Source organism: Odontesthes bonariensis, chromosome 13 (genome assembly GCF_027942865.1).
Source record: "Odontesthes bonariensis isolate fOdoBon6 chromosome 13, fOdoBon6.hap1, whole genome shotgun sequence".
Classification (NCBI taxonomy): domain Eukaryota; kingdom Metazoa; phylum Chordata; class Actinopteri; order Atheriniformes; family Atherinopsidae; genus Odontesthes; species Odontesthes bonariensis.
Window position 1 is genome coordinate 27,953,915 of NC_134518.1, and position 15,032 is coordinate 27,968,946.

Here is a 15,032-nt window from a genome sequence, read left to right on the forward strand (position 1 = left end):
TTCTTCTAAAACCAGCTGAACTAGCATTTCTAGTGAGTAAGCCTCTTTAAAAGCTAAAGAAAATCCCACTATTCCTTATGAAATTCTCGTACTGGGCCAGCGCCTTCACTAGTGAAAACGAAAGCTGCTCAACAAGCCAAATGTGTCTGTTCTCAGCAAACTAATCTGGTAAGAAAACCCTAACTAGAGAATATTAATTCAATTATGTGTAATGATATTACACTCACAGGCCTAAATAGCACAGGTAACAGGCTCAACACACTTGACCAATGAGACAAATGGGCATGGAGATCAGAGAACATTTTATTCCTCAACCAGTGCTTTGTCTGCCATGAAAATGCCCTCAAAGGAATTGTAGAGCAATGGTTTAGTTGGAAATGGAACAGTCTAGAAAAGCTTTTCTGTGTCTTAATCCCAGATATCATGCTCGACAAGCTCCCGTTAAACAACGAGGGACATTGTTAGAAGGAAAACTGAGAAAACTGAGGCAGAGCGCTGGAGCAGAGAGAGAGAAAGTGAAAAAGAAAATGAGGACTGGGATGGAAAGCGGCCATCTGAGACACTGTGTGTACGTTTACAAGGGACACAACTTGAGAACAAGACTGTAGAAAGTCATTTTAATATAGATTCACTGTTGCAAATTCAGTACATAAAAGCAGAGTATGTAATTAACCTTCAGATAAATAGCTTAACCTATCCATCTGGCAATTCTGATCACCTCACCAACACCTCAAACTGCCCGTCTCCACCAACACAATCCCCTTTTCTCTTTAAAAGAAGGGTAGCCTTTGTGTCAAAGACAGCACAATGCATGCAAGTCTACAGTCTAGACTGAACAAACTTACATCCCGTAACAACCAACCTCAACAAGTGTGAAGACGATGTATTCTGACTGTGAAGAAATGACATATTTGAGCTTTAAAATACCAGGGAACTGAAGATTCAGACTAAGTTTTCCTTAGCAGCTCCACCAACAGTGACATTGGCAGTAAATTTAAATGAGCCGACTGTATATCAGATTTCAGTTTGCTTCTAAAAACAGCACCTGCCCACATTCAGAGATGAGCCCTGAACAGAGCTCTGTCGGGCAGAAGCTTTTAAAAGAAAGGTCACATGTTCAATACCTGCAAAGCAGCAACCAGACACCTGACTGAACCCCTCGAAATTCTTCTGTTACTGCTCTGAGGAACTCAACTTAGAACGAATGACCCATTTCCTCACACGTTAATCATTTAAACATCTATGCAGAATGTTAGAAAAAAAGAACAAAAACCCTGTTCTGCTCTTAATAAATCTGTTAAACGGCCTCATTTCCATCAGCACAAAGTGCGTGTATGAGAAAATATTCAAACAGCTTCCCGAATTAATCAGAAAATTCCCTCCAAATTGCGTCATGTTATGAAATTCCCCCAAATGAGAGATAAAAGTGGTTAAACTTTATATAGTTCATCACCACTGGCTTAATAATTACAGTAAACTAAGATGGAGTAACTATAAAATGACTAATAACGGTTGAGCAGCCAGATTCCTTCCCACATGTTAAAATGCTTCTGATTGTGGTGAAAACAGATTAAAAACATATCAAAGAGTCTAAAATTGATACAACTTAAGCCCAAAAAAATACGACAACCTTTGCTGACAAGGAGAAGTTCAGGTAAATGATCATTATGAGTCTCTAAGGCCTAAACGAGCAGAAAACACATGTGAGCGCAGACAGGGACTGGCCCAAAATTCCCTAAAACCACCAGGATGAAAATGAATGCCTGGTATTTTTGCTGTCTATTGTCTCGTGACCCTTACACACCACATAGCTTCCTTGTACTCTGCAGTGCGAGCATGACATTTCACATCCAAACAAGCACACACCCAAAAAGCTCCCGTGACAAAAACACAGAATGTAGAGATACAAATCTGCTCTATCATCCACCGAGCATGTGATGAAGATCCTCATCCGCACTGTCACAAAGGGAATGAAAACAACGCGTCACTTTCAGTCCAATTTCACACAGCAGTTCCTGTAATGACTTATAGAAGCATCCGATCCCGAGTCAGGCAAATCCGGTTTACCTGGTAAACAAGTACAAACAAGCACCTAACAATTATATAAGTTCATGACTTTAATCTTTCCATTCGTTGGTGCACACCACGTACAATGAGTCAACTCGTGGAAATAATGTTAATTTTCTACTGACATCAGGTCAATTCGCCGACAGGGATGTTTTAACTGCTTTGCACGAAACCTGCATAACAGGAAGTTTATTAATAATCTGCTTAAACTGCTGCAGGTGTTTCATCTTGACCTCAGTGTTGACAGCAGCGCACCTCCACCATAAACAGCTGTATCAGCCTACTGTATACAAAACACCGATAGACGGGGGTTCGGAGAGGGAAATGTGTGCAAATGAGGCCCTGCAGTGTACCAACACAAAGAAAAAAATGTAACAGTTAAGACCTGCACAAACATGTGTTGCCAAAGTTTACTTCAAACCTGCTTGTGCACATTTTTAGACGTTGTCTTGTGTGACTTGTATCAGTAAGCTGGGGATGAGAGCTAATGGCCATCCTGTCTCTACTCTCAACAGTAGGTAAAACTGAGCGGTCAAATAAACCCCGTTAGGACAGAAAGCTAAAGCGAGTCTTACAAAGCGGTGGTGTATTTTACAGAACTATACGTTTGACTGAGCGGTTACATTTCAGCACAGATACGCCTGCATAATAGGGAACTATTTACAACGCAGTCCTGTTTACACAGCTCCGGTTACTTATCTACTAGTTTATCTAGTTTAGTTTATCTAAGATACAAAGCATTTCTGAGCCTACTTGTCTGCCTTCGCTCCACCCACAGTGAACTCAGTCTTTTGCTCATCGTCTCATGCGTTTGCTGACTAACCGATTTTTTTCCGGGGGCAAAAAGCATGAACGATAACAGCAGATAGTAAGGGTATTATGGTATGTTGTAAATGTGCATATCTGATCACTCAGATTGTGGTTCATTAATTAATCTCTTCATTTACTCCTTCCTCCACGGTGTTCAAAAGCCTGAACATGAACATAATATATGCAATTACTACATATATTACTACAGTAGGGAAATAACGCAGTAGGGCTGCACGATATATTGAAAATGTATCGTTATTGCAATACCACGGCTTGCAATACACGTATCGCAAAAGTAGGTTAAATTTTATTTTATTTTTTATTTTTCCCTTGTCCTGTCCAGCATTATGGCAGCAGAATTGTAATCTGAATACCGTTTATGCAAAACACATTTGCTATGCCAAGGGAAGCTTTATGAATGTAAATGCACTAGCCATTTTAGTCTTTTCCCCATGTAATCATTTAAGCACTTTTAAGTCCCTCCCGACCTCATTTTGTGAACTCCTCCTTGATTCACCTAATTTGTTGTTATTAAAAAGGTTGACATTTTAAGTTTATGCTGTATATCAGCCATGTTTTTTCCTAATAAAAAAAATGTTGGAAATAAAACATTGCTCTCAGTTGTTTTATACATGATAAAATGCAGAATGGCAAGTAGAGAGGGAAAAATATATGTATATATTAAATATAGCAAGTAATATCGATATCGCGGTATCCAGTCATGTTATCGTGTATCGCATATTTTTCTAATATCATGCAGCCCTATAACGCAGTCATAAAAGGCATGACTGGAATTAAATGAGTTCATTATCAATATTATACAAAATAATTCACACTCACCCGCAAGTAGTAAGAATCAAACTTAATTTGAGGAGCAAAAAACTAATTTCAACTGTTTCTATTTCCAACAGGCAAATAGCAGCAGTGAAAGTCAGGCTGGGTGATAAATGAGGAGTTATGAAAAACAAAAAAGCATCCACCATGAGGAGGAACAGAAGTGATCGGAAAGCAAAATAAGAGAGGCAAAGAGAAGCCAGTGTTTCGCTGCTCTAACCTAGTTTAGCTGCTCCAACACTGGCCATGTCAGTGATAAATTAATAAGGACAAGTCTTTGGGGGATATATGGGTTTCCAGGCCCTGCTATCACTTACAGTCACCAAACATGTACATTTGGTCCTTCACTTGTTTTGAAGATGCAGGGAACATCAAACAAAAACATTCTTTTTCAAAGATTTTTCTATTTTATGTTGCACAAAAAAGCAAAATAAAGGAAACCTTTAAGTGAGCGTCAAATCCAGCCAACAGCGTTTGTTGCAGAGCTGTAGGTGACTGTCAGAAAACAATCAATTAAACAATTCATAAATCTTAATTCAGAAGGTCTCTAAGGAGAAACTTTAATACTTATTTTGTTTTCTATGATTATAGATCAACGACAAAACAGTCAGAAAAAAATAATTTGTGTATCGATAAAGAATTTCCACTGAGGAACGTCACACTTTTTGTTTTTACTAAACAGTCTTAACCTGTGCATCCGAAAACTCCGAAGCTAATTGCCTCGACACACTCCCACTGAAGGGGTTAACACTTCCCCGAAATGGTTATCTTCCACTATCGAGCCTAATAATCCACGTTATCAGACGTTGCTCTAACCTTCCAAAGACTGTGACTTTGAAAAAGCCTTGGACGCCTACAGTGGAAACACAAATGCAGCTCTGTGTTGGCAACTGTGGGAGTGGAAGCAAAGCAGCATTTGGTTTGGTACATTTGCATCAACTTTGTTTTTTTTTTTCCACCCTAATTGAACAGTCAAATAGATTGTACTAAAACCCCTTGACTAGCAATGTTGATGTGAAACTCACTGAACTTTTATCTAAGATAAGAGAAGGTTTAAGCATCTAGTGGAGAAGTAAAGAGTATTTTTTGTAACTGGACTCGAATTGTAGTTGTTAAATACTTAATCTAAACTTTCAGACAGGCAACTCTTCAGCTGTGTTCCTTGAGCTCACAGTGATCCACCTTTAATGATTAAAGTAATATATCCGAGGCTCTCTGGTCAAAAATCAACAATGTAGTACAGATTTTTTATGTTTCCTATAAGTGACCACTGCGTCAAACTTAAAATAAAATGGTTGCCTACGGATTAAAGTCATTTCATTCAAAAACTATCTTAATAGCGGCTATTAAGATAGTTTTTGAATGAAATGACTTGGGTACAGGCTAAGCCTGTACCCACAGGCCATAGTAAGCACATTTAAACAACTTATTGTGTTAGTTTGATCAAAACAAGATTTTTAAATGCATGTAAACATGTTAATCTGACTAAAATGGAACAAAATCAAGCTGGGTACACCCAGATAATGCGGTTGGGGACTGAATGACTCCTGCCTGAATACAAATAAATATGCTTCTGCACATGCTTCAAAGATTCATCGTTTTTCATCATTTCTTTTTTTTGTAAAAACAGTAAAGAGTAAGTGTATCTTTATACTGTCAAATTCCCAACAAAGCTGCTCTCATTCACATATTTCTCTGTGACTCTTGTCAGAAGGCTACACCTGTGAGAAATAGACTGAAAATCATTCCATCAAGGCTAGGAATGTGCATGCCTCGCATTTCCTATGTCTGTTCGGAGCTTCGTTTGTGCACATCTTAGGAAAGTAACGCCGCGTGTTTGCAAGCTCCATTATGTTGCTGAGGCAGTGTAGGACCCAAATTTGACCAGATGTAGGGTCATAGCGTTGGTAGCTGTACGAACAGAGGGGAGTTTTTAAGAAAACCTACAAGAGACAGTTTGCAATGACCCATATCTTTACGATGCATCTTTACCGAGGCACATCGACGAATATGCTTTTAAAATTAGCTCATGAGAGATCATTATCATTTTGCAAATGTCTGTGGAGGAAACTGTTGGAGACATGGATTGGGGACGGCGTAGATGACGTGTTTTTTTTGGCCCGAGTTATCGGGTATACCCCTAGTGGAATCCCCCGGTAACGAGCATAGTATCTTGGGGAAAGTAAGTGAACAATTACACCCAAGACAGAGCTTGTTGCTTACGTAAACGTGTGATTAATAAGCAAATATATCCCTGACCTGAGGCTATGTGTCAACTTGCAGTCGCTTAAAGCGCTTCCAGACAGGTGCTCTGCTCTAATAAAATCCTGAAAAAGACGACGTCTTTTCAGTGATTTCAGCAGAAAACGTTTCCACACACAGTCTACAGCGTGGCGGCGTTGGCTGATTACTCAGGTATTATTTGATAATAAGATGCTGACATCTATGGTGATAAAGTCTATTTCCTACGAAATTGTAGGAGAAACAATGAAACTGACAAAAAAACAATAAGTGAACGACAGTTGGTTTACAGCTAATACAGTAAAATCTAATGCAGGGTTTTCCACACAATGTCTATACTGGGGGCCAAGTACAGTACCTAAATGATAAATTGACTGTACTTGTATATCACTTTTACACTACAAGACACATTCACCCATTCACACAAACACTCATACAGATGACTGTTCTTCCACCTGAGCTACAGCCACCCACAAATGGCGCCCAAATAGATTCATCATCTTCTCACGTTTATCTTTTACAGTCCAAAGTGGCAAAATCTACTACATTAAGTGACATTTGAACCTTTCAGCACCCAGAAAATAATGTAGCGACTTTTTGAAAAACCTTAATTACTTTCAGTGCAAAGGTATCTGTCCCTCACGCTGCTCCTCGCTGCCTCAAACAGAAAGAGAGACCTGGTGTCATTGCGTTACGATGAAAATACAGACATGAATGTGGCAACTGACTCCTTCACTGCAGTCTGTTGAGACTGGTGAGTGGCAGAAGGAACCACAGAAACGTTCACGGTTATTTAGTTACGTAAACAATACCAAGTGTTAAAAGTATGTCGTAAAAAAACTGTCATAATGTACTACAAACGTAAATGTGGTAAATATTAACTTAAGAAATCTTTTGATACAGCTACTACTCAATAAAGTGTAATAGTAGTAGTAACTGTCTATTACTCAAAGTGGCTGATAATTCATGGTATCATGGCCTGAAGAGATGAGTTACTGGGCCCAAACCACCTGACTGAGACCATGACGTGAAAATGTATTGATCTAAAGTTGATCTGTGTCACTGCTTTCTCTTACTGCATCACATACTGATGAACATGTCTGAACCACCACCAGAACAGCGACTCGTATCCCGCTTTCGTTGCAATGTCTGTCTGTTTTTATATGCTGTGCATGTCTGCTGGTTTCATGAAAGCAAGGCAGTGCAGTGAGGAAGTGAGACTTCTGTACATCGCTGAAGAAACCCAAAACTTTTTCTTTAGAATCACTGAATAGTTTTTGCTCTGTCATATGTAGATTGTATGGTAGGATAGGAGTGCCGCGACAAGAGTAAGTCTGCACTAGAAGCCTTAAAAATGAGAGCAATGTGAAAATAATTTAAGAAAAAAATAAAATGTTATATAAATAAAGTCATATGGAAATGAAAGAAAAACACTATCTATGTATTTATTTCCCTTCCCGTTTCCACATTTTCTCATTTCCTCATTTATTTTTCAATTAATTCCTCTTTATGCTTTCTAATTCAGTCTATTATTTCCAGATTTATTGTTTTCCATGCAGTCCTGTCATTCCATGGAAACAAATAACACTCAATTAACACAGAGCTAATCGGTTACACAGGATAGGCTACCATTACCATCTGTGTGTGTGTGTGTATACACACATGCTTGTGTGTAAACAATTGATCGAACACCAGCTGGGAGAGTAAGCTGACAAATAAGCAGACAGAAGAGCATGTAATCACTGACCAGGCAAACTGATTGTGCAGCATTTTCCCACACTGAAAACGAGAAGTAACCAAGATCAAACTTTCATTACTTTCATTTACTCGGAACTGCTACTCAACTGGGTGTGGATAAGACTCCAGTACTGAGACAGGGTGCAGCTGCACACACTAATGATTCAAAAGCAAGAAAAACAACCTTTCAAAGTCCAGGTTAATGCATATTTATATGTAGTTTGGTCTAACATAATGCATGACAGTAGAATGCAGTTATTATCCATGAAGACTGATTTCAGGATTCTGAGATTTTTAATACATTAGGAATGGAATTAGGTGGAAACTATCCACCATGAGCGATAGTATAGAGCACTAATGTGTTGTGATGAAAGGATGCCAAGTTAAGCACAGATCTCACAAAGACACTTTGTGATACGGTAATAATTCATCGAGGTGTCTATGGCTCCAGAGCAAGTTCGGCTGGTTGCGATCACAAGGTTTGCTGCTACCAGAAAACAGACTTTGTTCTAGTGTGCCATCAGATCCAAGCAGCGCAACCACCAAGTTCATTCCAGGAGAGCTCATCTGACGTCAAGGTTGAATTAATGCATTAGCTCGTGTATTTTCAAAGCAGGCCTACCTAACGCCAGGTGAGTATGAATCACTGAGTACTGAGCCAGATAGTGAGATCCGAATGACTAATGGCCTGACTGACCTGAATATGGGCTCTTAATTCTATTAACACATACAGTAAAAGGAGCTGGATCCAGTTTTTGTTTTCGTTTCTCTATGACCACAACGGTTGTAAAGATTTCCCTGTGGCAGCGTGTGTGGATCGAAAGTCACTTTAACTGTGATTTTTGTCGGATGACGCTTCAGTTATAAAATGAGGACATGTGCAAACAGACTGCTAAATGCATGTGGATAAAAGCACCTCTAAATGTGTCCCGAGCAATCGGAGCTGAATGTGTCACTTCTGTACTTAGCTCAATCCACCTCTGATCGGATCAGTAGCGTGTTTGCATACCAGAGAAGCAGTGGGAGTGAAAAGCACCCAGTTTGTACCGTATCATAACCAACAAAATAAACAGACCGGATTTGGAAAGAGATATTTAGCAGTGTCTGGGACTTTCCAATCACACATTAACACAAAAGTTCTCAAACCATTGTGGAAGATGGAGGTGAGGATTACAGATTACAGTCTTTAACGGTTTGCAATTCTGAATTTCAAGTCATGTGGCTTTCATCGCAGTGCAATCTCTCTAATGGACTGGCACATTCAGAAGATGCTGAACGCTCAAGATTTGCCCTTAAACCTACTGAGAACATTTTCTAACCCCCCCCCCAGATTATTTAAGCTCAACCAGCTGCTCAGTCGAGGATTTCTCCATCTGCCGACTCATGTACTCGAGCTGTGGCTCATCTCTGTGAAAACACGCTGAGGGACTCGCCAATCACCTGACCAGCACCTGAGGATGCGTTACAGCAAATAAAGGCCATGACATCAACACAAACAATGAGTCTATTTAGCTACTGAGAAACAGTTAACAAAGGGAAGTTATTCACTCAGACAAATAAATGCTAACATGTAGGTCTGGAAGGTTGCACTCTGCATATCATTTAGACTCAAAGCAATAAACACTCATGTTCCAAAGCTTCTGACTTTTTCCTGAGAAGCTGTTGGTTCTGGTTAATAGAACCAACAGAGAACCTGTGTCGCACCAAGGTTTGAATGCCACAAGACTATTTGAAAGTGTGCTGTGGTATCTAGCAGCAGAACATTAGAAAACAGATCCTTCAAGTTACACAAGAGAGACCGTGTATCACACTTCATTAAAGCACAACCCCCAAAATCGATGTTGCAAGTTTATGGTTTATCCTGTGTTTGAGTTGACCACCTGCTGAAATCTTCATACAACATGCTTAAAAAAAAAAAATCCACCAAGTATCTCCAAGGACAAAAAAACAAAGTGAGGCTCTGAAGACGCCCCGAGTGATTCCCAACTATCACACACAGACATGTTAATAGTGTGCTGGTTAAATCATCATCTCTAGATTTTCATCTATTTCCTGGGCGCTCTCTTAGTGAAGGTGAACGTAAAAGAATGCTGTAGGCATTTGTAAGTAAGAATAACAAAACACGAGTAAAGTAAGATTTTTTTCTCCCTCCAGTGGAAGCGAATGTTATTTGAACAATCTGACGGACCATCTCCACTTACACAATCTTTGGGCCAGGTCAGTGCTCCGCTGCATGAAACCGTCTTTGGCCAGTTTTGGTTTGATTCGGGACTCTCACAGCTTCTCCCTTTGTGTTAGAACATCTCCATGATGGAGTTCACACTGCATTCTCATCCTTAAACACTTCTCAAAATAATTAAGGCTACAAATGTAGGTTTATCATCTGTTTCACCCTATCCTGCTCCGAAAGCATTCGTTAAATACTTAATGATAATGTTTAATTATGAAACCAAATGACAGCTTTGACAAATGCAAATGAGGTTGCGAAACGTATTTTCAGCGCAGGTATTAACATGAGCAGACTGGGATTAAATCTGATGGTTTTCTGGCAGTGTTTGTCCGGCTTTACAGAGATTTAAGCCATTTTCAGTTTATCTTGGCTCCCATTCACAGAGTCTGAAAACAATCACTCAATGACCTGGCAACAACAGTCCCACACTACAGGCAGCTGTGTGATTATGACACTACTGTGACTGCTGTGTGTGTCTGCGTGTTTTCCTTCCATATAAGAACTATGGGTCATCTTACATATCCTCTTATCTCACACTGTAGGAGGCTGGAGAGTTTTGATACTGTTGGTATGTGCATACGTGAGATCTGTCGCATAAAAGCCTGCAGGTTCAGCTTAGTCAGACTCACCGAGTGGGAGTGTGTCAGTTTGCATTTATAGCATACATTCATGGAGTTATCTCGAAACTGACAATCACACTTAATTGGAAGTTTATGACAATGTATTGTATTATAAACCAGTTTAAACAAGGCAGCCGAGTTGTGTCCAATGTCAGCTTTAGCTTATATCAAGTCTTGGTGGTTAAAATCAGTCAAAGACCCTTATTTCTGCATGAATTTGACAGATTTACTAGATTAATATTCATAGAAAATAGTTGGTAGGGTAATCAGAAAAGAAAATGATTGATAGTTCCAGCTAGGGCTTTCGCAATCGTGGAAATTTAGCCAACAACTATCTTTAATATAAACAGCTGTAACTAAGGATTTATTCCCTTAAATCTGTTTATTTAGATCGTTATCTAGGCCATGTAACAGTTTAATGACACAGTTCTACCTTCTAAAAGAAGTAGGTGGGATATAAGATGTGTTTGTCTTTGTAGATTAGTGGCGATAGCGCCTTCAAAAAGCTAAATATGCCCTTGAAAATCTGTGTGTTTGGCTTTACCGCTACATTTATATTGCTAATGTCAATAAAAGGTCAACAAAATGTGGCTGCTGGAGTGTTGGCAGCTAAACACCTGTGGACAAACAGTTAGCAGGATTTATTCTCCACATAGGTGCTATCAAAGTGGCACCAGGAGATGAGTGCCAGTCTATAGGTTCTTTGAAACTGTTACTATACAAAGACCATCATTATCATCTGAAATGATCGCAATTAGGTGATTATGTTGTAATTTTGATGGGCCCAGTTGCAGCTCAAAGCTAATCCACACCCTACAAAAGCCTCACAATAAATGATCACACTCAGCTGATTCAGTTTATCGTCTCTACCTCATTTAAATCCATATAAATCCTCATCCAAAATATCAGAAATACCTGCCTAGCAGAATTATGATCAACAGCAAAACAACCCACAGCCTCGAGGATGACATGAACTAACACAGAGTTCAAACTGATACTGAGCATTTTAGACTTCAGAAAGGTGTGATTTATTGCAGGACTCTTCTACTTAGACCTATTTTTGTTTCAGTCCAAGTGTTCGTAAACTGGCAGCCGAGTGATAAACAATCCAAAGTTTATTACGGCCGCTGACTCAACAACTGTTTTTAACAGTTTTCCCAACATCAGCAACACGGCAAAGTTGATCTTTACTCCAGGTCCTCTACCAACATATCTGCCATCTCTTACACAATATCCAAACTCTTTTGGGTAACAGGTTGCACAACTGTGCTATATAAAAGAATTGATTAGAACATCCAAGTTTAAACATAGATTATCCTTGACACACATTTCAAGTCTATATCTTGGTCTCTATATGATTTAATGCATTCATATTCCAAATTTCCCATCTGCATTGTATGTACATTGTACTTCAGGACATTATTATATCTAAAGAGCTCAATGCCACATGCATTACAAAGTACAAATGTAATGCAGAAGTTGCTTAAGTAGTCATTTATATTTATAATAGACATGCCGAGATGACATAAGTAACTTCTAACATCCTTTAAGTTGGTTTTTGCAAATGGAATTCAAACATTTGACCAAAAATAACATTATTTTAATATCATAATAACTACCTACAATTATTTAGGTTGAAGTAACAGTCAGGTTACATAATATAGTTAGTTTCTTTGTTGTTCTTATGTCACATTTATTTATATGTCTGATGTTTTTATCTGCTTTCTTTTCCTTATAGTTTTTAATATTCAGGCCTTTGTTTCAGCTGTGGTCGTTTTAAAGTGCTTTATAAATAAAGTTGGCTTTGGTTTTACATAATAACTAAATAGGCGGATTAAACCGTTTCCACCGCCAACCGTTTCTAATCTTCAATGAACGACATTTGGATGAGAATTTGTTGATAGTATCAGCACAGATTTAGTTGCAAAGTAAAATCATCTAAATCTGGCTGGTTATTCATTATTATTGACATATTAATAGAAAAGGATAACAAAATCCTTAACTGTTAACGTATGACTGTTAATCATTAAGTGTCATATCATGAGGGCAACTAGCCTTGATCACCTTGGTCACTAGCTGTGAAAAATAAGGCATTACCTACCAAGGAAATCAGCCAAATCTTCCAATAAAAAGCTAACAACATAGGTTTTAGTTGTAGTTTTGCTTTAAATAAGATGGGTGGTGAAGTTAAACATACATGCTCTGTGAATCAGAGCCTTACAATAATTCACATGCAGCTTCCAGAGTATTAATGCTTTATTTCTGACCCAAATTACATGAAACTATATTAATAAATGAGTCATATTAAGCTTAAAGGGTCTACAATGTCAATCTGTAATACATGGCGGATCTTGGATGTCTACTGTACACCATATGCACAGACCAATCCTCTCTAATTCAGAGCAATGGCCGGAAACGATTATGCAATTTGCAAGATTTTTTAAGAACACAGAAATTAACATCCGCCCCTCGAGACGACACAGATATATCAGTTATGGGGAATTAAAACGTCTGGACCCGGATCAGAAGAGGGGAAGAAAGGGGGTTTAATGTCAAACACAGCTCCACAAAACACCAGAACATTCCAGCACAGACTGTAAATGCAGCCGAGCAGGAAGCATCAATGTCAGCGATGAAGCTCTCCAGAAACAAGAACAGAAAACGAAACTTGACGCCTGCAATCCAGGAGAGCACCAACTCCACATATCCGACACACAACATGCATGATGTTCCGTGCACAATAACCGTCGGAGCAGAACCAGCTGATTTGGACTTGTCAAACACATCTTTCTAATGCAGAACCACTTGGAACACACAACTGCTTTCAGTTTAATTTACCCACCAAATATCTATAAAGATCAACACCACATGCACTTAACTATTATACTTTTATTTTCAAAAGCCCTAAAAACATTGCACACTGTGTCAGTTTTTATTTTCTTCTGCTTCTGTCTCCCAGTTAGCTTGCTGTGCCTGCGGAGGAGCCACAGATGTGATGGGACTGCCTCTGCTGCTACCCGTTAGCCGTTAGCTCCCAGTGAACACAAATTTAAAAATAAAAAAAACTGTTTAAAGCCACTTTGTGCTTAAATATAACTATAAAATAAAGACACTACCACAGTAAATCAATTAAGTATAACTATAGGCAATATTCAATAAATCCATAATAAAAAAGCGTCAGACAGAGTTAGCCTAGCAGGCTAACCTTGGTTAGCGTCTGAGATGCTGAGAGATCCAGAAGAAGCGCTGCTAGCAAGACAAGCTAATCAGTTGCTCCGGTGTACCTTACCAGGTCAAAACAGACAGGAACGCGGGGCAAGATGCATCAATTTCTGGCTTGATTTTAGTAGCCGACGTCTTGAGAGACGACAACTTTGACGGAATCAAAGCAGACGATGAAGGAATATCGTCGGGAACATTGCAAAGACTAGCGAAATTGATGTGGTTCCTGTTTTCTTTTTCTTCTTCTTCTTTTAGCTCGGATGCCCGTTTGCAGGTCGTTGCTTAGAGAAACTCGCATACACACACACATAAGCGCACACACGCACACACCCTCAAGGGACGAACCTGCCAGATACTGACCCCGCCCCTCTGACTGTGAACACAACGGGGGACAGCTGCCAAATAATGACCCCGCCTTGCAGACAGGCAGATACGGGGCAAGCATCAATTATTCTAACGTCCTCGATTGATTGATTATTTTATTTTATTGATTATTTTATCAGTTGATCAGTTCATTTCTTCATATATGCTCAGGTGAAAAAACGTAAACGACATAGGAGATTTGCTGATGTTACTCTAATGTTACTGAAGATTTATAATTAGAAATACACTGAGAAATACAGTATCAAAAGTAAATATATACACACATATACATATGTACATACTTAAATATTTATGTAAATAGGTATAGATATGCACACACAAGTATATTAATCAATGAATTACATCCACATTTTGACTTCTGGTATTATTCTATGATAGAATGATACAATGATAGAATAATACCAGAATTATCCCGTTATTTACTGTATGTATCTTCCTTTTTTATTCACCTCCTTAATCACTCTGCCACATTACCCAAAAGTGCAATACTTTTCACCTCCGCATCAGGGTCTCTATAGGTGGAGTTTGCACAGCTGCCATGGAGATATTGAATTATTGATATCCCAAGAGTGTCAAATCACAGTAATTGCTAAAGAATTGGGGGCTTGTTCTACTTCTAAATGTAATTTAGCACATAAAGCTCTGGTATCAGATTGACAAAACAGCGCAGGGGAAACATACGGAATCCTCTCATTAGAAGCACATTCCTCAAGTTTTCATTTACATTTGAAGAGGTTGGGGTTTACTTTGTGTGCTTGTCTTCATTTTTGTCGTGTTAAAATGTGCACATCAGTGTCTCACATACACGCCACCAAAATGAACCAAAATGTAATGTATGTGTGGATTAAATTGTCGTGTATGTCTGCATTGGTGTGCAAACTCCATTT

General features: G+C 38.9%; 1 protein-coding gene across 6 annotated transcripts in view; it reads right to left on the reverse strand.

Moving 5' to 3' along the window:
- fam13b (family with sequence similarity 13 member B) overlaps positions 1 to 14,085 on the reverse strand; it is a 69,520-nt gene extending 55,435 nt beyond the window's left edge. For all 6 annotated transcript variants that reach the window (XM_075481837.1, XM_075481840.1, XM_075481841.1 and 3 more), the window contains exon 1: positions 13,829 to 14,085. The gene's annotated coding sequence lies outside the window, so the exon portion shown is untranslated. The remainder of the gene's footprint in view (positions 1 to 13,828) is intronic.
- Positions 14,086 to 15,032: the final 947 nt, after the last annotated feature.